This window comes from Crinia signifera, chromosome 8 (assembly GCF_055691185.1).
Source record: "Crinia signifera chromosome 8, ASM5569118v1, whole genome shotgun sequence".
In the NCBI taxonomy this organism is placed as follows: Eukaryota; Metazoa; Chordata; class Amphibia; order Anura; family Myobatrachidae; genus Crinia; species Crinia signifera.
In genome coordinates, this window is record NC_139224.1 from 16,684,503 (window position 1) to 16,708,576 (window position 24,074).

Below are 24,074 nucleotides of genomic sequence, written 5' to 3' on the forward strand. Positions count from 1 at the left end.
CTTCTTGCGGCTATCTGAGCGTACGCCAGCTTGCACGGACGGGTCCCTATTGTTTTCAATAGAACACTCAGCTTATGTCACCGCTCGTGAGAGTGAGCGTACGTCCGTGCACGCTGGCATACCCTTCACATATATGGACCTGCAAATCTTGCCTTTTAACTACAATTCTGACAATTAATTAATTATTCTAATTGTTATTCAATTATTGTTTTCTATTAACTCAATTGTCTACCTTAATAAAGACAGTTCTGTATTTTGGGTACTATACAAAGATTGTGTGCAAAATAGTGGGCATGGGCTTAAAACATTGCTGAAACATACTTTGTAGGTGTTAGATGTGGTTTATGTTATTGTATCATAAATACAAAACCTATGTTTGTATTAGAGTGAACACGTTGACACATGTCGACTTGTGTAGATTGAGTGTGCTACTGTGTAAAGTCTATGAAAGCACGTAGTGAATGTGTATAACTGTTTAACAAATAGCTACCTTAGCATATATAAGCAGGTCTTACAAAGATTCTTACCTTAAATTAAACAAACCTTTAAATGTAGAGAAGTATAGAAAGATAAGCTTCCAATGTGTTTGAGTGCTGTGTGTGGCTTGCAGGTAGTGAAATCATGGTTTTGACTTAATAGACTGCAGCATTGCTTATTACATTCAGGTGTATGTGTTTGAGTAGTAATCAGCGTAAATTAGCAAACTCAGGCGCACGCTGGCATGCGGTATCTGTAGGGGTGGTTTGAGCTGGCGGTTGGCGGCCGCCTGTTTTGTGTCCGAAATGAACGGTGCTTTAGGCGATCGTGCGGTAGTAGCACCGTTCATTTTTGGTGCACACCCCCGTGTACGCCCATGTTTACGCCCATTTTCCCTCATTATTTCGGCCGCTCCCCTCAACACGCCCCTATGCCGCCCCCAATGCCCGTACTCTCGCGTACAGGTTTTTTCGCACGGAGAGACCAGTCCGTAAGCGTTGTGGAGTGTTCGCGCCTGCGCATTAGCGAATGTACGCATGCGCAGATCATGAAAAACCCCGGAACGTACGCGTACGGCCCGGCCGCACCAACCAGAATAAGGCCCACAGTACCAGCCAATCAGCTCCTACATGCCATATTACAGGCTGGTTGGTTGGTGGTTTATCTCTCTCCATGGGTTAGTAGATCTGGCTCATTGTCCGCACCAGGTGAGTGCAGTGTGCAAGGTAGCACTTTCTTACCTGCCGTCTGCTCCCCATACAGAGGTCGTGGAGATGGTGAATGTACGAGAGGACACGTTACACGGGCTCACGCCTTACACATTGTAACACACTAACCATATATTTTTTCTTTACTTCAAAACTAGAAAGTTTTCCTAGTTTCCATAGAGACGTGATGCACCTTTCTGTTTCCATGGCAACTGTTCCAGGATTTTGAGATGCTAAGGTACATTCCTTAGTTGCCGTGCTGTGCGCTGTCCCCTTGGGAGCACGGAGTGACAGCCACCGGCATGTGATGGGAATACCAGGAGCCCAAGGCAGCAATGAGATGTCACCTGGGAAGGTAGAGTCACTAATACAAGGTCATGCTGTGTGAGTGGCAGGCATCAGGGCTGTCTCTTCTACAGGACAGAGAGGGGACCACAGAGGCTGTAGCAGGATCTGACAGGCAGGGGATAGTGGCCGGTGCAGGTATACAGGGGAGACCGTGCTACGTGACAGGCAGAGGACAGTGCTGTTATACAGGACAATCTGTGCTACATCACAGGCAGGCATCAGGGCTGTCTCTTCTACAGGACAGAGAGGGGACCACAGAGGCTGTAGCAGGATCTGACAGGAAGGGGACAGGGGCTAGTGCAGGTATACAGGGGAGACCGTGCTACGTGACAGGCAGGGGACAGTGCTGTTATACAGGACAATCTGTGCTACATCACAGGCAGGGGCCGGTGCAGGTATACAGGAGAGACGGTGTTACATCACAGGCAGGGGACAGGGGCCGGGGCAGGTATACAGGACAATCTGTGCTACATCACAGGCAGGTATCAGGGCTGTCTCTTCTACAGGACAAAGAGGGGACCACAGAGGCTGTAGCAGGATCTGACAGGAAGGGGACAGGGGCTAGTGCAGGTATACAGGGGAGACCGTGCTACGTGACAGGCAGGGGACAGTGCTGTTATACAGGACAATCTGTGCTACATCACAGGCAGGGGACAGGGGATGGGGCCGGTATACAGGAGAGACGGTGCTATATCACAGGCAGGGGACAGGGACCGGTGCAGGTATACAGGACAATCTGCGCTACATCACAGGCAGGGGACAGGGGCCGGTGCAGGTATACAGGACAATGTGTGCTACATCACAGGCAGGGGACAGGGGCCGGTATACAGGACAATATGTGCTACATCACAGGCAGGGGACAGGGGCCGGTATACAGGAGAGACGGTGCTACATCACAGGCAGGGACAGGGGCCGGTATACCGGAGAGACGGTGCTACATCACAGGCAGGGGACAGGGGCCAGTGCAGGTATACAGGATAATGTGTGCTACATCACAGGCAGGGGACAGGGGCCGGTATACAGGAGAGACGGTGCTACATCACAGGCAGGTATTAGGGCTGTCTCTTATACAGGATAAAGAGGAGACTACAGAGGCTATAGTAGGATCTGACAGGCAGGGGACAGGGGCTGGTGCCGGTGTACAGGACAATATGCACTACATCACATGGAGCAGGGTTGTTCCCGGGTTCAACCCGAGAACCTGGCTGGTGTGAATGGGGTACGGGATACTTACCCGGGTTGCTGGTCCTCGTGTGCTGTCCGGATGGGGATCCACACAGGCGGCGGGCGCAAATGGGTCAGTGGCTGATATCTGGCAGAGTCTGTCCTCAGAGCTCCTGGCCCTGTTCCTATCCCTCACTGAGGGTCCGTGGCTGCTATCAGGCAGAGTCTCTCCTCAGAGTTCCTGTCCCTGTTCCTATCCCTCACTGAGGGTCCGTGGCTGCTATCAGGCAGAGTCTCTCCTCAGAGTTCCTGTCCCTGTTCCTATCCCTCACTGAGGGTCCGTGGCTGCTATCAGGCAGAGTCTCTCCTCAGAGTTCCTGTCCCTGTTCCTATCCCTCACTGAGGGTCCGTGGCTGCTATCAGGCAGAGTCTCTCCTCAGAGCTCCTGTCCCTGTTCCCATCCCTCACTGAGGGTCCGTGGCTGCTATCAGGCAGAGTCTCTCCTCAGAGTTCCTGTCCCTGTTCCTATCCCTCACTGAGGGTCCGTGGCTGCTATCAGGCAGTCACTCCTCAGAGCTCCTGGCCCTGTTCCCATCCCTCACTGAGGGTCCGTGGCTGCTATCAGGCAGAGTCTCTCCTCAGAGCTCCTGGCCCTGTGCTCATCCCTCACTGAGGGTCCGTGGCTGCTATCAGGCAGAGTCTCTCCTCAGAGCTCCTGGCCCTGTGCTCATCCCTCACTGAGGGTCCGTGGCTGCTATCAGGCAGAGTCACTCCTCAGAGCTCCTGGCCCTGTGCTCATCCCTCACTGAGGGTCCGTGGCTGCTATCAGGCAGTCTCTCCTCAGAGCTCCTGGCCCTGTGCTCATCCCTCACTGAGGGTCCGTGGCTGCTATCAGGCACAGTCTCTCCTCAGAGCTCCTGGCCCTGTTCCCATCCCTCACTGAGGGTCCGTGGCTGCTATCAGGCAGTCTCTCCTCAGAGCTCCTGGCCCTGTTCCTATCCCTCACTGAGGGTCCGCGGCTGCTATCAGGCAGAGTCACTCCTCAGAGCTCCTGGCCCTGTTCCCATCCCTCACTGAGGGTCCGTGGCTGCTAGATAAGTCAGGCACAGTCTCTCCTCAGAGCTCCTGGCCCTGTTCCTATCCCTCACTGAGGGTTCGTGGCTGCTATCAGGCAGTCTCTCCTCAGAGCTCTTGTCCCTGTTCCTATCCCTCACTGAGGGTCCGTGGCTGCTAGATAAGTCAGGCAGTCTCTCCTCAGAGCTCCTGGCCCTGTTCCCATCCCTCACTGAGGGTCCGTGGCTGCTATCAGGCAGTCTCTCCTCAGAGTTCCTGTCCCTGTTCCCATCCCTCACTGAGGGTCCGTGGCTGCTATCAGGCAGTCTCTCCTCAGAGCTCTTGTCCCTGTTCCCATCCCTCACTGAGGGTCCGTGGCTGCTAGATAAGTCAGGCAGAGTCTCTCCTCAGAGCTCCTGTCCCTGTGCATATTCCTGTAGCCCTGATGAGATGGAGAAATCTGCCTGTGAATGGGCCTTTGTCAGGGACAGGGAAGGGAGGACAGTGATTTGTTTTTGGTCTGTCAAGTGAGACAAGAATTCCTCACTCAATCAGCTGGCAATCTGCTTTAATTAATCAGCATTGTGTCTGGGGCAGAGGGAGGGTGCTGACAGGGGAGGGGTCATTTTCGACAAACAGCCCCTGGGGAACAGAATGTCTATGATTATCCTCTACCCACCAGACACTAGGTGACCATACATGTATCATACATGTTCCTGTAACTCATGACTTCTGAGGATCAATCTCCGTATACAGGGCCAGATTAATGTTTGTAAGTGCTGAGAGACCTGGGTAACACCATGCTGCACTGAAGGGAGGCAGATGTAACATCTGCTGAGAGACCTGGGTAACACCATGCTGCACTGAAGGGAGGCAGATGTAACATCTGCTGAGAGACCTGGGTAACACCATGGTGCACTGAAGGGAGGCAGATGTAACATGTGCTGAGAGACCTGGGTAACACCATGCTGCACTGAAGGGAGGCAGATGTAACATCTGCTGAGAGACCTGGGTAACACCATGCTGCACTGAAGGGAGGCAGATGTAACATCTGCTGAGAGACCTGGGTAACACCATGGTGCACTGAAGGGAGGCAGATGTAACATCTGCTGAGAGACCTGGGTAACACCATGCTGCACTGAAGGGAGGCAGATGTAACATCTGCTGAGAGACCTGGGTAACACCATGCTGCACTGAAGGGAGGCAGATGTAACATGTGCTGAGAGACCTGGGTAACACCATGCTGCACTGAAGGGAGGCAGATGTACAATCTGCTGAGAGACCTGGGTAACACCATGCTGCACTGAAGGGAGGCAGATGTAACATCTGCTGAGAGACCTGGGTAACACCATGCTGCACTGAAGGGAGGCAGATGTAACATCTGCTGAGAGACCTGGGTAACACCATGCTGCACTGAAGGGAGGCAGATGTAACATCTGCTGAGAGACCTGGGTAACACCATGCTGCACTGAAGGGAGGCAGATGTAACATGTGCTGAGAGACCTGGGTAATACCATGCTGCACTGAAGGGAGGCAGATGTAACTTGTAGAGAGACATGGGTAACATATTCCTAAACTGCAGGGGGCAGATGTAACATGTGCAGAGGGACCTGGGTAACACCATGCTGCACTGAAGGGAGGCAGATGTAACATGTGCAGAGAGACCTGGATAACAACATGCTGCACTGAAGGGAGGCAGATGTAACATGTGCAGAGAGACCTTGGTAACAACATGCTGCACTGCAGGGAGTGGATACAATCAGTGGTCTACAATATTTATTTATTTACAGTTTCTTATATAGCGCAGCAGATTCCGTTACAGTGTCTTATATAGCGCAGCAGATTCCGTTACAGCGTCTTATATAGCGCAGCAGATTCCGTTACAGCGTCTTATATAGCGCAGCAGATTCCGTTACAGTGTCTTATATAGCGCAGCAGATTCCGTTACAGTGTCTTATATAGCACACCAGATTCCGTTACAGTATCTTATAGCGCAGCAGATTCCGTTACAGTGTCTTATATAGCGCAGCAGATTCCGTTAGTGTCTTATATAGCGCAGCAGATTCCGTTACAGTGTCTTATATAGCGCAGCAGATTCCATTACAGTGTCTTATATAGCGCACCAGATTCCGTTACAGTATCTTATAGCGCAGCAGATTCCGTTACAGTGTCTTATATAGCGCAGCAGATTCCGTTAGTGTCTTATATAGCGCAGCAGATTCCGTTACAGTGTCTTATATAGCGCAGCAGTTTTCGTTATAGCGTCTTATATAGCGCAGCAGATTCCGTTACAGCTTCTTATATAGCGCAGCAGATTCCGTTACAGCGTCTTATATAGCGCAGCAGATTCCGTTACAGTGTCCTATATAGCGCAGCAGATTCCGTTACAGCGTCTTATATAGCGCAGCAGATTCCGTTACAGCGTCTTATGCAGCAGATTCCGTTACAGTGTCTTATATAGCGCAGCAGATTCCGTTACAGTGTCTTATATAGCGCAGCAGATTCCGTTACAGTGTCCTATATAGCGCAGCAGATTCCGTTACAGCGTCTTATATAGCGCAGCAGATTCCGTTACAGCGTCTTATATAGCGCAGCAGATTCCGTTACAGTGTCTTATATAGCGCAGCAGATTCCGTAACAGTGTCTTATATAGCGCAGCAGATTCCGTTACAGTGTCTTATATATCGCAGCAGTTTTCGTTATAGCGTCTTATATAGCGCAGCAGATTCCGTTACAGCGTCTTATATAGCGCAGCAGATTCCGTTACAGCGTCTTATATAGCGCAGCAGATTTCGTTACAGTGTCCTATATAGCGCAGCAGATTCCGTTACAGCGTCTTATATAGCGCAGCAGATTCCGTTACAGCGTCTTATATAGCGCAGCAGATTCTGTTACAGTGTCTTATATAGCGCAGCAGTTTTCGTTATAGAGTCTTATATAGCGCAGCAGATTCCGTTACAGCGTCTTATATAGCGCAGCAGATTCTTTTAGTGTCTTATATAGCGCAGCAGATTCCGTTACAGTGTCTTATATAGCGCAGCAGATTCCGTTACAGTGTCTTATATAGCGCAGCAGTTTTCGTTATAGCGTCTTATATAGCGCAGCAGATTCCGTTAGTGTCTTATATAGCCCAGCAGATTCCGTTGCGCTTTACAATTGTAAACAGAGATAAAACAAACCGGGTAACAACAGTCAGACTTGGAGGTAAGAGGACCCTGCTGCAAGTTTACAATCAGCAGGTATGTTTCCTAATGAGGATAACCACAGAAAGTACTGTCGGAGGTCAGCGATGCACAGTACATCCCTGGTCACTGGGACCCTATACCACCCTTCTCCTTACCGGTGTCCTTCCCTGTAATTACACACAGCTGATGACAAGATAATGATGCAGTGCAAAGCACTCTGGGAATATCTTTAGGAGATGAGCGTTCAGGAGCAGGTACAGGAGCGTGGGAAATGGCACACACAGGGGGATACACTAATGTTCCTTATTCTGTCCTTTCATGCCATAACATAGTATAATGAACAAAAGGCAGGTTCCCCCAGGTTACTGGGATGTGTGCACAGTACTTCTATACTATTATACTACTAGGTGGCTGTGCGAAAATTTCACATGTGAATGAGCCAAAAGTCAAATTTTAACCAAATAATACAATGTGCAATTCTAAATGAACAATTCATCAGATGCAGAGAAGTATGAAGGTAGAATATGGAATTGTCACCAAAAGTCACCTTCTAGAAATAATATATAATATTTTACTATAAAACTAAAATGTTTAAAATATGATAATAATTAAAAGTGTGGTGAAAAGTCATGGTAGAACACATCTACAGGATTCTATCACAGAACCTATCCCACAAAATGTACAACCTGATGTTTATGAGGAAGACCTACACCAGTTATACGCTGCTGGAGGTCGCACGGGCTGACGTGCACCAGTATATGCTGCTGGAGGTCACACGGGCCGGTGTGCACCAGTTATACGCTGCTGGAGGTCACACGGGCTGACGTGCACCAGTATATGCTGCTGGAGGTCACAAGGGCCCGCGTGCACCAGTTACACGCTGCTGGAGGTCACACGGGCTGACGTGCACCAGTATATGCTGCTGGAGGTCACACGGGCCGGCGTGCCCCAGTTATACGCTGCTGGAGGTCACACGGGCTGACGTGCACCAGTATATGCTGCTGGAGGTCACACGGGCCGGTGTGCACCAGTTATACGCTGCTGGAGGTCACATGGGCTGACGTGCACCAGTATATGCTGCTGGAGGTCACATGGGCTGACGTGCACCAGTATATATGCTGCTGGAGGTCACGCGGGCCGGCGTGCATCAGTTATACGCTGCTGGAGGTCACACGGGCCGACGTGCACCAGTATATGCTGCTGGAGGTCACACGGGCCGGTGTGCACCAGTTATACGCTGCTGGAGGTCACACGGGCCGACGTGCACCAGTATATGCTGCTGGAGGTCACATGGGCCGGTGTGCACCAGTTATACGCTGCTGGAGGTCACACGGGCCAACGTGCACCAGTATATGCTGCTGGAGGTCACATGAGCCGGTGTGCACCAGTTATACGCTGCTGGAGGTCACACAGGCTGAAGTGCACCAGTATATGCTGCTGGAGGTCACACGAGCCGGCGTGCACCAGTTATACGCTGCTGGAGGTCACATGGGCTGACGTGCACCAGTATATGCTGCTGGAGGTCACACAGGCCGGTGTGCACCGGTTATACGCTGCTGGAGGTCACACGGGCTGACGTGCACCAGCATACACAGCCGGAGGTCACACGGGCTGATGTGCACCAGCATATGCTGCTGAAGGTCACATGGGCCGGTGTGCACCAGTTATACGCTGCTGGAGGTCACACGGGCCGACAGGCACCAGTATATGCTGCTGGAGGTCACATGGGCCGGTGTGCACCAGTTATACGCTGCTGGAGGTCACACGGGCCAACGTGCACCAGTATATGCTGCTGGAGGTCACATGAGCCGGTGTGCACCAGTTATACGCTGCTGGAGGTCACACAGGCTGAAGTGCACCAGTATATGCTGCTGGAGGTCACACGAGCCGGCGTGCACCAGTTATACGCTGCTGGAGGTCACACGGGCCAACGTGCACCAGTATATGCTGCTGGAGGTCACATGAGCCGGTGTGCACCAGTATATGCTGCTGGAGGTCACACAGGCTGAAGTGCACCAGTATATGCTGCTGGAGGTCACACGAGCCGGCGTGCACCAGTTATACGCTGAAGGAGGTCACACAGGCTGACGTGCACCAGTATATGCTGCTGAAGGTCACATGGGCCGGTGTGCACCAGTTATACGCTGCTGGAGGTCACACGGGCCAACGTGCACCAGTATATGCTGCTGGAAGTCACACAGGCTGAAGTGCACCAGTATATGCTGCTGGAGGTCACACGAGCCGGCGTGCACCAGTTATACGCTGCTGGAGGTCACACAGGCTGACGTGCACCAGTATATGCTGCTGGAGGTCACACAGGCTGACGTGCACCAGTATATGCTGCTGGAGGTCACACGCACAAAAAGACTCACAGTTGTATTACAGCAGCCAGTGGATTCCCATCACTGCTGGACTATGAAGATCATTCTGATTTGATTGCTCCTTTGCGCATTCACACGAGGGAGCGATGTTTAGCTTCTGTGCACAAGCATTTATGCGCATGTGCAGCCGATTGGTGCGTGCTGACACGGCAAATTGCTTATTCACCTTCCCGCTCACACCTAGCTGTGCCCATGGGAATGCCCAGCGTTTTATGGGCATTCCCATGGTAATTCGGCGATGACGCGGGTGCCGAGGCGGGCAGCTGACATTACCAGATGTCACATGCCTGCCCTCTTCCTGTACAAGGTAGCCGCAAATCTAAGACAGTGTAATAATGTTATATGTACTGTAATAATGCTACACACACACACTGTAATGTTACATGTACTGTAATAATGCTAAGTACTGTAATAATGTTATATGTACTGTAATAATGCCACACACTGTAATAATGTTATATGTACTGCAATAATGGTACACTGTAATAATGTTATATGTACTGTAATAATGCCACACACTGTAATAATGTTATATGTACTGCAATAATGGTACACTGTAATAATGTTATATGTACTGCAATAATGCTACACTGTAATAATGTTATATGTACTGTAATAATGCTACACTGTAATAATGTTATATGTACTGTAATAATGTTATATGTACTGCAATAATGCTACACTGTAATAATGTTATATGTACTGTAATAATGCTACACTGTAATAATGTTATATGTACTGCAATAATGCTACACTGTAATAATGTTATATGTACTGTAATAATGCTACACTGTAATAATGTTATATGTACTGCAATAATGCTACACTGTAATGATGTTATATGTACTGTAATAATGCTACACACACACTGTAATAATGTTATATATACTGTAATAATGATAAGTACTGTAATAATGTTATATGTACTGCAATAATGCTACACGCACACACACTGTAATAATGTTATATATACTGTAATAATGATAAGTACTGTAATAATGTTATATGTACTGTAATAATGCTAAGTACTTTAATATTATATGTACTGTAATAATGGTACACTGTAATGATGTTATATGTACTGTAATAATGCTACACACTGTAATAATGTTATATGTACTGTAATAATGCTACACACTGTAATGTTATATGTACTGTAATAATGTTATACACACTGTAATATTATATGTACTGTAATAATACTACACACTGGTATAATGCTACACACTAATATTATACTTACCGTAATAATGCTACACTGTAATGTTATATGTACTGTAATAATGCTACACACTGTAATAATGTTATATGTACTGTAATAATGCTACACACTGTAATAATGTTATATGTACTGTAATAATGCTACACACTGTAATAATATTAAATGTCCTGTAATAATGCTACACACTGTAATAATATTATGTACATTGTAACATTGGGACGAGTGCGACAGAACACTGAGGGGATAGATTTATACTTGGGGTAAGGGGGACAGGACACTGAGGGGATGGAGATACACTTGGGGTAATGGGGACAGGACACTGAGGGGATGGAGATACACTTGGGGTAAGGGGGACAGGACACTGAGGGGATGGAGATACACTTGGCATAAGAGGACAGGACACCAGAGGATGGCATTACACTTGAGAAGAGTATCAGGGCTTGGGTACCTGGTGTCCCCGGCTGTGGCAGTAGTGAGCCAGTGGAAGGGTCAGGGAACTGGAACACGTGAGGCGTGAGGTATGGACAGTTCATAGAACACTGGGCATGGAGGACACAGTTAGGTGTGAATTGACGAGACTCTGAACAGGTGGACTTCGCTGTGTTCAGTGGACAGGTCGCGTCCCTCTGCAAAAGTTCCCACACCTAACTGGCCAATTACTGAGGAATGGTTAGTGCTGGTGAACTTGAGACTGTGTCGGCCTGGGAGCCGTGGACTGAGCGGTCTTGGGGAAATGTTGACGGTGCTGACTTGGGAGTTGTGGACTGCGTTGGCTTGGGAGCCAAGATGGGTGTCGAAAGCCTGGGAGCCGAGATGGAAATCGACAGCCTGGGAACCGAGATGGAAATCGACGGCCTGGGAGCCGAGATGGGAGCCATGGATAAACTGTGTAGACTTTTAAGAGTCGACACCTGTGTCGACTAAGGAGTTGATGATGGTATATGGCTCAGTAGCCAATGGAGGTCTCTGCTGGTGGAAGCTGGATATGAGCTTATCTCTTCTCCTGGAAGCTATGGATGTTATTAGCTGGAAATGTAACCTGGCAGATGAATGGTTAACCAGGGAGCTCTCGTATAATCAGCAGCAGATCACAGGTACACTTCACAGGTAACTCTGGAACAGGGAACCTGGAGCCTAGAACGCTGACTTCTGGGGAGGCGTGACACCTCTTTAACATGACCTCGGTGGGACTGAAGATCCTGGGAGAAAATAAGATTATCATCCAGGTAGACAACTAGGACTTTGTATAGCAGATCAAGGAATTTTCATTGAAAAAGTTTTGGAAAACTGCTGGGTCATTGATAATGCCTAAGAGCATCACCAGAAACTCATAGTGCCCGTATCTGGTATTAATGCCGTTTTCCACTTATCTCCTTCACAGATCCTGATAAGATTATAGGCCCCTCTGAGATCCAACTTGGTAAATACTTTGGTACCTCGGACCCGATCGATGAGTTCCGTGATGCGGGGAAGTGGATAGCTGTTCTTTACCATGATCTGGTTTAATCCCCTGTAGTCTATACATGGACGCAGCCTGCCTTCTTTCTTTTTAACGAAAAATAATGCAGTGCCACCTGGTGACGTGGAGGGTCGTAACAGACCCTTCATATTCCTTGGGTAACGCTGGAAGAGTATGAGGCTCTGAAGAACAGAGTGGAACCACTTTGGACATACAGTGGTTTTGATATTGGCTGCTCCATTGTTCGATCTGTAATGTTACCCAGTTGATCCAGGGGTTATTTTTTTTAGTCAGGTTAGTGATGCCAGTCCTTGTGTAGGTTAGTAGTTGTTAGTTGCACACAGATTGATAAATGCAATCTTCTCAATGATAAATGGGAAGTACAAATGGGGTGTAATTTATTATTGTCTGGCCAGACTAATTGGTTGTACCTTTATTAATGGGACGTCTGACAAAGAGAACAGGACACCGGGGGATGGAGTTACACTTGGGATAATAGGAGAGGACACTGGAGGATGGAGTCACACTTGGGATAACGGGACAGGACACCGGAGGATTGAGTCACACTTGGGATAACGGGACAGGACACCGGAGGATGGAGTCACACTTGGGATAACGGGACAGGACACCGGGGGATGGAGTCACACTTGGGATAACGGGACAGGACACCGGAGGATGGAGTCACACTTGGGATAACGGGACAGGACACCGGGGGATGGAGTCACACTTGGGATAACGGGACAGGACACCGGAGGATGGAGTCACACTTGGGATAACGGGACAGGACACCGGAGGATGGAGTCACACTTGGGATAACGGGACAGGACACCGGAGGATGGAGTCACACTTGGGATAACGGGACAGGACACCGGGGGATGGAGTCACACTTGGGATAATAGGAGAGGACACTGGAGGATGGCGTCAAACTTGGGATAACGGGACAGGACACCGGGGGATGGAGTCACACTTGGGATAAGAGGACAGGACACTGGAGGATGGAGTCACACTTGGGATAACGGGACAGGACACCGGAGGATGGAGTCACACTTGGGATAACGGGACAGGACACCGGAGGATGGAGTCACACTTGGGATAATAGGAGAGGACACTGGAGGATGGCGTCAAACTTGGGATAACGGGACAGGACACCGGGGGATGGAGTCACACTTGGGATAATAGGAGAGGACACTGGAGGATGGCGTCAAACTTGGGATAACGGGACAGGACACCGGGGGATGGAGTCACACTTGGGATAACGGGACAGGACACCGGAGGATGGAGTCACACTTGGGATAACGGGACAGGACACCGGGGGATGGAGTCACACTTGGGATAACGGGACAGGACACCGGGGGATGGAGTCACACTTGGGATAATAGGAGAGGACACTGGAGGATGGCGTCACACTTGGGATAACGGGACAGGACACCAGGGGATGGAGTCACACTTGGTAAAAGAGAACAGGACACCGGGGGGATGGAGTCACACTCGGGATAATAGGAGAGGACACTGGAGGATGGAGTCACACTTGGGATAATAGGAGAGGACACTGGAGGATGGAGTCACACTTGGGATAATAGGAGAGGACACTGGAGGATGGAGTCACACTTGGTATAAGAGGACCGGAGACACAGCATCACCAGAGGTGGAATAGAGTGAGTGGAGACACAACAGTGTCACAGGGAGAAAGTAGGGCACTTGGACTGTCTCAGAGTAAGGAGTTATACAGTGGGGGGAGTTACAGCTATGCTTCAGTCAATACGACCTGAATCACACACAGTAAGTGGGAACTGTAAATGAAAGAGACTTTAAACCAGATCAGATGCTGCAGGAGTCTGTTTGATGTGTCCTGCATCAATATGTATCACGGTGAAGCCTCAAAGAGAGAGGAGAAGTGGGGGCGGGGGTGCCAGGAGAAAGGTGGAAGAAGTACCAAAGACAAGCAGATAAAAAGAGTGCGGGCGAGGGGATAGGGACAGCGAATCGTGCCTCTGTCTCCAGGCAGGTAGTGATGAGCGAAGGTGGCGAGAGCATGTAATGTGTCCCTTACTCCACCTTCCCCCCCCCCCCCCCTCACATATGGAGCAGAAAGTGTTTCCTTTTTCTGGTGATGGTGTAATGGGGGCAGGGGAGGAGGGGGTGCTGGACACAGGGTTGTCAGAACAAGAGGAACAGGGGGTTTATCTGAATTGTATCAGGAAAAGTTAGTGGGATACAGAAATGGGGTTTACAGAAGAGCGGGTGTAAATGTGCAGAGCCAGGGGTGATAATAGAAAGAGATATGGAGCGTAATAAGAACCAGGAGGAGGATGATGGATGGGAGAGAGAGTAGAGGGAAAGAGTGAGGGAGAGATAGTATGAATGGCACAGATAAGGAAGATGATAAGATGTGGAACAGAATAAATCACTGGTGATAGATTCCTAGAAATAAGTCTCAGTGAGACCAGGCGGCTGTGCCTAGGAGCCATGACTGTGCATCACACCAAGTACTCAGTGAGACCAGGCGGCTGTGTCTGGGAGCCATGATTGTGCATCACACCGAGTACTCAGTGAGACCAGGCGGCTGTGCCTAGGAGCCATGACTGTGCATCACACCGAGTACTCAGTGAGACCAGGCGGCTGTGTCTGGGAGCCATGATTGGTGTAATGGTTAGCATTACTGCCTCACAGCGCTGAGGTTATGGGTTTGATTCCCACCATGGCTCTAACTGTGCGGAGTTTGTATATTCTCCCCGTGCTTGCGTGGGTTTCCTCCGGGTACTCCGGTTTCCTCCCACAATCCAAAAATATACTGGTAGGTTATTTGGCTCCTTACAAAATGAACCCTAGAATGTCTGTGTGCGTGTACACGTGGTAGGGAATATAGATTGTAATCTCCACTGGGGCAGGGACTGATGTGAGTGTACAACTATACTCTGTACAGCGCTGCGGAATATGTGTGCGCTATATAAGAGACTGTTAATAAAGAAATAAATGATTGTGCATCGAGCACTGCAGGGACTCACACTGTACAGCTATACAGGATTCTCACTGCAGTGTCACAGAATACTTAGCATGCCAAGCTGCCTCCCTATTATCAGGAGCTGACCTCTGACCCGTCTGGAGTCATGACCTCCGTCACAAAATAGGGCGTGCAAATCTCAAGTTTATGCTATGCCTCACTACCATGTCTGACCCCATACGGTGATTCTTCTTGGCAACAAAGAGCCTGACTGCCATTTATTGGGGGCACTTACCTTTGCCCAGTGCTTGTGAGGACTATTACACTCCACCGAATTCATGTATGGGAACATTTCCCGAGCGCTGGGGAAGTGACCAGAGCCGCGTGCAGTGAAGTGCAGTGTCAGTCCAGGCCGATAAGTCAGCCCGACGCTACCTGTAGGAAAAGAAAACACGTCACTAGACTCTGCAACACACTCTGGATGCAGGAAAGGTGCTCAGGTTCCTCTGCACTACAAAATAAAATGAAGAGGATCCACTTATCCACATCAGACCCAGCTATATTCCCATTCAGGTGTGCTGAATCTTTCTCCAGCAGCAGCGGGGGTTAAACATACATTTGACAGTACCCTATAAAAGGGGCAGAAGCTGTTACATGAAAGAGTCTTCTGAGGGCACATGTGCCATCGATTACACGCCAGTCTCCCCCCCTCCGCAACCTCTAGCCTACATGTCGCTATCTCCTTATGGTAAGGTCCTGTATAGATTTATTACCGTCAGCATGACGCGCCTTGCGCTGATGTCTTTGTCGTGCGTCAGATGAGCCTGATTAAACCCCTATTCTTACGCCAGCTCTACTTTAACGCTGGCTTTACGACTGATTGCCGGATGCTTTGTAGCTCCGGCGCCTGAGCTGTAACAAATGTTTCTCCATTAAAAGGCCCCAAACACTGAACGTAACTCCTTGTATTTCTCTTAATACATTTTGTGGGGGGGGGAGGAGGTGGGTTATCAGGAATATGGGAACCCCCATCTGTGGGGGAGGGAATGACAGAGCAGCGCCTATGGGCTAGATAATAGGGGGGGTTACAAAGTTGTGCTCCCACGAGCCCCTAGCAAGAAAGGGTGATATGATCTCACTGGCTGCTTGTAATCCCCCATGCTGGGGTATAATGGCAGGGAGTGAGGATAGCTTTACAGACCTGAATAGATGTTCTATACAGAGTGCTTTCCCACAAACTTATCCCATGCAGATGAGAGTAGCGAAAACACACTGGAACGCAATTAAAGCGATGTCTCCGAGCTGGGAAGATACTTCACCCTTTGAGTGCTGGCCAGTTGCGTGCAATCACAGGACTCGCAGCTACTGTGGCATTCATAGTGTGGAGGTGAAAGTCACGTCTGTGGGGGTTACTTACAATGGCATCCCAGTAATGTGACAGGATTACTTGAGCATGGGTATTAGAAATGCAGGGCGTCAGGTTAGGCAGGGTGTTAGTATGGACATAGGGGCCTAATTCACGTTTGAATGGCGATGTTCATGCTACTTAGCGATTATCGGTAGACTGTGCCAAGAAACCCTTATTCAGATCTGATTGCAGTACAAAATTGCTCTCAAAATGGGCAACACCATGTGCACTGCAGGTGGGGCAGATGTAACATGTATAGAGAGAGTTAGATTTGTGTGAGTTATTTTGTTTCTGTGCAGGGTAAATACTGGCTGCATTATTTTTACACTGCAATGTAGATTTTAGTTTCAACACACCCTACTCAAATTTAACTCTCTCTATACATGTTACATCTGCCCCACCTGCAGTGCACATGGTTTTGTCCATTTTGAGAACAAATTTGTACTGCGATCAGATCTGAATAAGGGCGTATGTGTGCGCTATATAAGAAACTGGTAATAAATAAATGCAGTGATTGATAGGAAGGGACCATTTGGGGCAGGTTGCCATTGGTAGAGAAGTCATTGGTGAGAAGAGATGCGGGTAGAGATGGTACCTAAGTGAGGGAAGAGGGCCCTGCTCCAAGGAGCTTACAGTCTAGAGCAGCATTTTTCAACCTCTGTGCCATGGCACACTAGTATGCCATGAGCTGTTCCCAAGTGTGCCAGCAGAGCTAGAGATGCCCACACCAGTTTTCAGCTACCGCTGCCAGTTCAACTGGTCTCTTCTTTGATGTGAGGGACAATGTATTTAATATTTTTCCCCTGTGGGGACCAGTGGGATTGTTTTTTTCACATGGGGGCCTGTACCTTGGCAATTTATTTTTTATCTGGTGTGTCACACAAGTTAAAAAAAGGCTGAAAATCACTGGTCTAGAAGGAGAGGGAGACAGACAGGTGGCATTAGGTGCAGGCAAGGAGTGAGCATGGCAGGGCAGGTAGAGAGAGCGGCCTCGGTACTAGATTATGCAGAAGGGGGATCCATATTGATCCAGTTAAACAATGGGGCAGATGGGACCACAGCTCCAGGCCTCCACGTAATGCCCATCAGACAGCTAGCTACAGTCAGCCATGGCTTAGATCTATTAAAAATTATATTTTCCTCACAAAATGAGGAAATTTGTCTACCTTTACAGAAATGCCCCTACCTGTCGACCTAACCCATGTGGACCTAACGCTTTGTCAACCTAAACCCATGTCGACCTTCAACCATGTCGACCTAGGCCCGGGGTGCCATGTCCTCAGGTAGCTTAGTTATGCTGCCCCTGGGCACCATGTCCTCTGGTAGCTTAGTTATACTGCGCCCGGGCACAATGTCCTCAGGGAGCTTAGTTACAACTAGGCCCCGGTGCCATGTCTTCAGGTAGCTTAGTTACACTAGGCACGGGACACCATGTCCTCAGGTAGCTTAGTTATGCTGCGCCTGGGCGCCATGTCCTCGGGTAGCTTAGTTATGCTAGGCCCCGGCGCAATGTCCTCAGGTAGCTTAGTTACCACTAGGCCCCGGCGCCATGTCCTCAGGTAGCTTAGTTATGCTAGGCCCGGGGCGTCATGTCCTCAGGTAGCTTAGTTATGCTAGCCTGGGGCTCCATGTCTTCAGGTAGCTTAGTTATGCTAGGCCCGGGGTGCCATGTCCTCAGGTAGCTTAGTTATGCTAGGCCCGGGGCTTCATGTCCTCAGGTAGCTTAGTTATGCTAGGCCCCGGCGCCATGTCCTCAGGTAGCTTAGTTATGCTAGGCCCGGGGTGCCATGTCCTCAGGTAGCTTAGTTATGCTAGGCCTGGGGCTCCGTGTCCTCAGGTAGCTTACTTATGCTAGGCCCGGGTGCCATGTCCACAGGTAGCTTAGTTATGCTAGTCCGGGGCGCCATGTCCTGAACGTGAGCCGGTTGGTGCTTAGTCTCTCACCAGTTTGATACATCTTCATCTGAAATGGCGGACACCATCTGACACAGAACCCGACACTTATACTGGGCAACATAACTTGTACAGGCACACATATGTTACATGTACAGCCAGACACACAGTCACACCCATTAAATGCACAGACACACACGTATGTTACATGTCCAGTTAGTCATACTCATTACATATACAGTCACACATACATGTCACATGCATGAAGACACATGTTACATGTCCATACCTCCCATGAGTACTGTATCTCCAGGAGGGACACAATGCTCTGCTCCTGGACTTCACTGGTAATATATGATTACCATCACCTGCGGTGACATCTTTCTTATTAGTAAACCTGTTCAACACAGGTGCTGGCAATCATACAGTAAGAGGGAGGTCCAGGAGCAGAGCATTGTGTCCCTCCTGGAGACTGAGGGTCGTGTTGGGAGGTATGCAAGTTACCTGTACAGTCCTGTGTGGTGACTTCTTCTGTCAGCCATCTTCCTCTATGAATATTCATGTATGTAAATGAGGGACCCGCCCATGCTCACTGTACTGCTGGCCTGGGCGGCTTCCAGTAACGGCATCATGCTGCACCGTGCTGGTTGGCTGAGGATGGTCACGTGGGGTGTTGGGCACGTGGTATGCAGCTGCAGGCGGCGGTCTGCCGCGGCGCCAGACTGGGCGAGGAGGTAGCAGTGAGTGGGGTAAGGTAAGCAGCAGATCATCAAACTCACATGTAATCCGTGGGGTGGCCCCCCTGAGGATGACTAACATTCCATGGTTTAGGGATATCCGCGTGTGAGCGCAGGGGGTGACGTCACGTGATATTACTAGCTGGGGTACAAATTTGTCTATATGTGCTCAAACAGGGAAAACCTTAAATCCTGGCATATAAGGGTGCCCTTGGGAGGTATCAGGGTGGCTTATACACAACCTGTAGGTCAACAGTCCGTAAGACGACATAGCAATGGTCGACTCATTAAAAAGTTTGACTGTTTTTTGGTGTTTTTAGATTTTTTTAACTTGAGCACGCTGCCTCTGATTGGGGGCGTTATAGTGGCGAGCGCAGCGAGGGGGCGTGGTATACTGAAAGCGGCTCCACGTGCTCAGGTGTCCACACGGACACCAACAAAAGTGAAAAACTAATGTTGGCCTGTTGCTTGTGTCAGCCTTGTGCATGTCAACGTTTGGTGTTCGCCACACACCCCTGATTGGGCACACCTAGGGTTGCCACCTCACTTTTCATTGATTCCTGGCGATTCCCTCCACCATCCCATCCTAATGCACGCATGCTCCCTGAAAGTGGGTGTGGTCTCAGAAAGTGGGCATGGCCTATTCAAAAAGTGGGCGTGGTGTCTAATACAGACATGTATTCAAATGCCTATTGTTACATTTATTATATTACATTACATACACATATATACTGCTGAACTTTATTGACCTAATAGGGGCAGGGCCAGGGCAGCTGGCAGTGGCAGGAGGAGCAGTGTCTGGCAATGTGTCGGGAGCACCAGCAGAGAGGAGGCCACCGAGGACGCCCGCAGAGTCGCAGACCAGCTAGTAATGTAGGCGGCGGGGCCGCGCATTTCGCCTCACAGTCTGTCTGGCAGGCAGCAGCGGAGGCAGGCTGCCACTGACTGGATGGAAAAGAGGGCTGAACCTCACGCCGAAAGCAGAGGTCACGGAGCTTCGGGATATCGCGGACTGCGGGTGACAGCATGCATGTGCTTAGCCTGACAGTGTTGCACCGAAACCAGGCTCTCCCCAGTGCCACCCTGACTGGAACGGTAGAGGCCCGCTGGGCAGGGACATCGAGGGACCGAGTTGCCAGTGAGAGAACAGTGAAATTTTGAAAAGGTAATCGGGTGAGGGTGCTCTACTGGGAGTGGGGACGCCAGCTTCCTGTAGCATTCTCACCTGATCATTCAACACTGGGGACACTGCGATGGACACTGGGGAGAGGCAATGGAGGGCTGGAGGCTTTTTCAGACACCCGGATTCCGGGAGACTGGAAAAGCCTCCTTGAGGGTTGCCACCAAAAACGTGAGAATCCCGGCAACCCTAGGCACACCTTATGTGATCCACCCAGTGTGCAGTAGTGTGACATGAGTGTACACATATATGTGTATGTAGTGTGACCTCACTTCCACCATCACTGCTCAAAGATATGAAATATAATATTTTACTGGTAGTTGTCATTTACCATTATATATGATCAGAATCAGCTTTATTGGCCAGGTATACGTGCGTAATGTGTATACTAGGAATTTGTTTTCTGTTTGCTGTGCAGCAGCCAGGTGGGTAACAAGTAAACCGCACACAGTATAAACAATATAAACAGGTGGGGGAACATGTACAGTCATATAGAAAGTTATTCCGAGGGGACACCGTGTTAGATTATGTGCAAGGGATTATGGCGCGACTAGACAGTGACAATGATTACAGTAGTCGAGCCAGGATTGGTCAGCAGACTGAGCACAGGACTTGTGGGCAGGTGGGATTGGGAGCGATGTGGCGGAAGGGCTGATTTCCCTGCAATGTGTTTTATTGGGTTGGTTCCGTCACTAAAACAAACTCTCTCTATATCCTGCGGCCAATATGCAGAGAGATCAGCGTTTCTGCCACATTGCACACGATGACACCCGGTGCTTAGTGCACGTGTACATCTCCATGTGTGTGTGCTTCCTGTAGGCTCCCCCATGATGTGGACAGGTCAAGGGGCCACAGACAGAAGACGGCACTAGCGGGCAGAGCGGGTGACAGCGTGGCGCAGAATGAGCTCACAGTCTGGGCTGGGAACTATGTCTATCTATGTAAGTTACTGCTTAGCGGAGACTCTCCTGTCTGTCTCATCCCATTACATGGAGCGCTGGGAGTATTAATCATTCTCCTCTAACTGCTCACTTAATGAATTGAATTAGACTGAAGCAATTAAAAATGACCGGGCCCCAGAGAGCTGCGAGCTGGCGACGTATTTCCAGGTCGGAAAGAACTTTGTCCTCACAGTGTTTGTTACTTAGGTCTTAATGAGGCAAACCTCCTATTACAGCGTTCTGTCACGCTCCGGGGACTGTGAGGCTCATTGTGGGAGCAGGGGACCAGCCTCTTACTGGCCTCATTATTGCTGCCAGCTATTATAAAAGCTAGGAGAATGTAGAACAGGTTGGATGTGTGGTATAAAGGTCATAGGTCAGTGTAGTCCCATGAATTGGCTACAGGCTGGTCTGGTCTCATGAATTATATCATACTGTGGCTACAGGTAGATCTGGTCCCGGGTGTTTTCTTATGCTCTGATTGGCTGCTTTAAAATGTGGTTCTGGGTACTTTCATCTGCTCTGATTGGCTACAGGTAGATCTGGTCCTGGGTAATTACTTATGCTCTGGCTGCTGGTAGATCTGGTCCCGGGTGTTTTCTTATGCTCTGATTGGCTGCTGGTAGATCTGGTCCTGGGTGTTTTCTTATGCTCTGATTGGTTGCTGGTAGATCAGGTACTGGGTACTTTCTTATGATCTGATTGGCTACAGGTAGATCTGGTCCTGGGTAATTACTTATGCTCTGGCTGCTGGTAGATCTGGTCCTGGGTGTTTTCTTATGCTCTGATTGGCTGCTGGTAGATCTGGTCCCAGGTGTTTTCTTATGCTCTGATTGGCTGCTGGTAGATCTGGTACTGGGTAATTTCTTATGCTCTGGCTGCTGATAGATCTGGTCCTGGGTAATTTCTTATGCTCTGGCTGCTGGTAGATCTGGTCCCAGGTGTTTTCTTATGCTCTGATTGGCTGCTGGTAGATCTGGTACAGGGTAATTTGCGTACTGCAACCTTTTAGTGGGAGTGTCAGTTGTAAATGCTCTGGCGTGACGGATATTCTGCGCAGCCATAGGTCAGATGGTGCGTCTTTGTACGCAAACGGCGGAGCTCAGACCGTCTGTGGGCGCCTCTGTACAAATCCTTGCCGCAGCGTCAGATCTGCGTGTATACTCCGTTGGGAATGCACCGGCCTCCAGTCGCCCTGAGCAGTATGTGTCCATTCACTCGCACCGTACGTTCTATGCTTCCAGCTACGAATTCCACCTCCCACAGCAGCATCTTACTCCCAGGGTGTTAGATGAGCAGACGCGGCTAACACCTCCCATTGCGCCCAGCTGTCAGGCTGTCCCCGATTACCCCAGCGCACGGCCCTCGCTCCCAGCTGCCGACACACCAAATATATTGCGTGATTTATGTGGAATCACAGTACATTACTGGGGGGAAGATAACATACGTGGATGGTAGGAAATGAGGAGATAAATCACAGTTCTTTCTTTGAGCTGTAATGAACTGTATGTAACCAGATAATTAATAGCATCAATCTTGTGAGATGGCTGAGACGCCATAGATGCCAATATGTTACTTATAGTAACGTGCGGGTAACACACAGATGCTCATCTGCTAATTAATTCCCATCCCTAAGTGTAAAATAATGATATTTTTCTGCGGATCGGGGTCAGGAGCTGCCTTCTATATTATTAATCAGAATTAGGGTCCACTTCCCCGCCGCTGGTCGGAGCCGGGAGAACTCACTTGTGACCCACCATCCGGAGAAATTCTTTTCGGGATCAGTAAGAGGCGACCTCTCTGTGGCATCAGACGGCTGTGCAGACTCCCCTCAGGATAACAGCGTCACATGGATGAGTGCTAAGGACCCCATTAGGGGCAGAGAGGGGGAGGAAACGTTCAAGGATAATGTCTTCCATTCGGGCCCCCAGCTGAGATCTTCTGATGTTCGGTGAAGGGCTGGTGGACACCTGGAAGAAAGAGCCAGACCTCTGTGACCGGATCTACCAAATGCAAAATGAAGCCTCTTAGAGCAACAGGTAGTGGAGACCCCCAATGCTATACAGGTTGAGTATCCCGTATCCAAAATGCTCGGGACCAGGAGAATTTTGGATAACGGATTATTCCGTATTTCGGAATATTTTAATATTTCAATGATGTATTTTGAAGTATCTTGCATTTATGCTGTATAAACACATAATATACACACAAATATATTTTATTACCACATAAAATACACACAAATATATTTTATTTGTTCAAAAAACAAGGTTTCAAAACGTGAAACAAAATGTGTGTGCACTCAGCACTGAATTTGAATGCCAAGCAATCATTTTCTTGTACATATATAGTGCCAGTTACATATCATGTCCTCAGTAGTGCTGTTACAAATGTCCCCAGTGAGTTTTTAGCAAAAAAAATATTTTTTTTTCACTTTCTGGAATGTCCGTATTTCGGAATAATTCGGATAACGGATATTCGGATACGGGATACTCGACCTGTAGTGGTAGAACTACAAGTCTAAGCATGTCCTATGTCATTCTTGGTGAGCGTTATACTGACTCTGAAATGTTAATTGTACAAAATGTAATTATTTGGTAAATTGAACGATGACACGCGAGTCATAGGCTTACACACTGTGCTGGGACTTGTTCTACGACAGCTGGTTTAGGATGTTCAGTGTGGACAATTTGCACATTAAACAGAGAGACGGCAGTGTCCGTCGGTGTCATATAATGACTCTGGGCTGAGCGAAGAGTAGACGATGTGCGCAGTCAGATGCCGAGGATGAGGGGTAGTGTGCAGTCAGAAGCGGTGGATGGTGGGTAGTGTGCCATCGGATATGGTGGGTGGTGCGCCTTCAGATGCGGTGGATGATGGGTGGTGCGCCGTCAGATGCGGTGGATGATGGGTGGTGCGCCGTCAGATGCGGTGGATGGTGGGTAGTGTGCCATCGGATATGGTGGGTGGTGCGCCGT

At 49.3% G+C, this 24,074-nt stretch overlaps 1 protein-coding gene across 2 annotated transcripts in view; it reads right to left on the minus strand.

Annotated features, from left to right (window-relative positions):
• Positions 1-18,867, minus strand: part of SEMA3F (semaphorin 3F) — a 141,996-nt gene extending 123,129 nt beyond the window's left edge. For both annotated transcript variants that reach the window (XM_083155837.1, XM_083155836.1), the window contains exons 1-2: positions 18,743-18,867; positions 15,233-15,372 (exon numbers count right to left, since the gene is read on the minus strand). The gene's annotated coding sequence lies outside the window, so the exon portion shown is untranslated. The remainder of the gene's footprint in view (positions 1-15,232; positions 15,373-18,742) is intronic.
• Between the last annotated feature and the right edge of the window lie 5,207 nt (positions 18,868-24,074).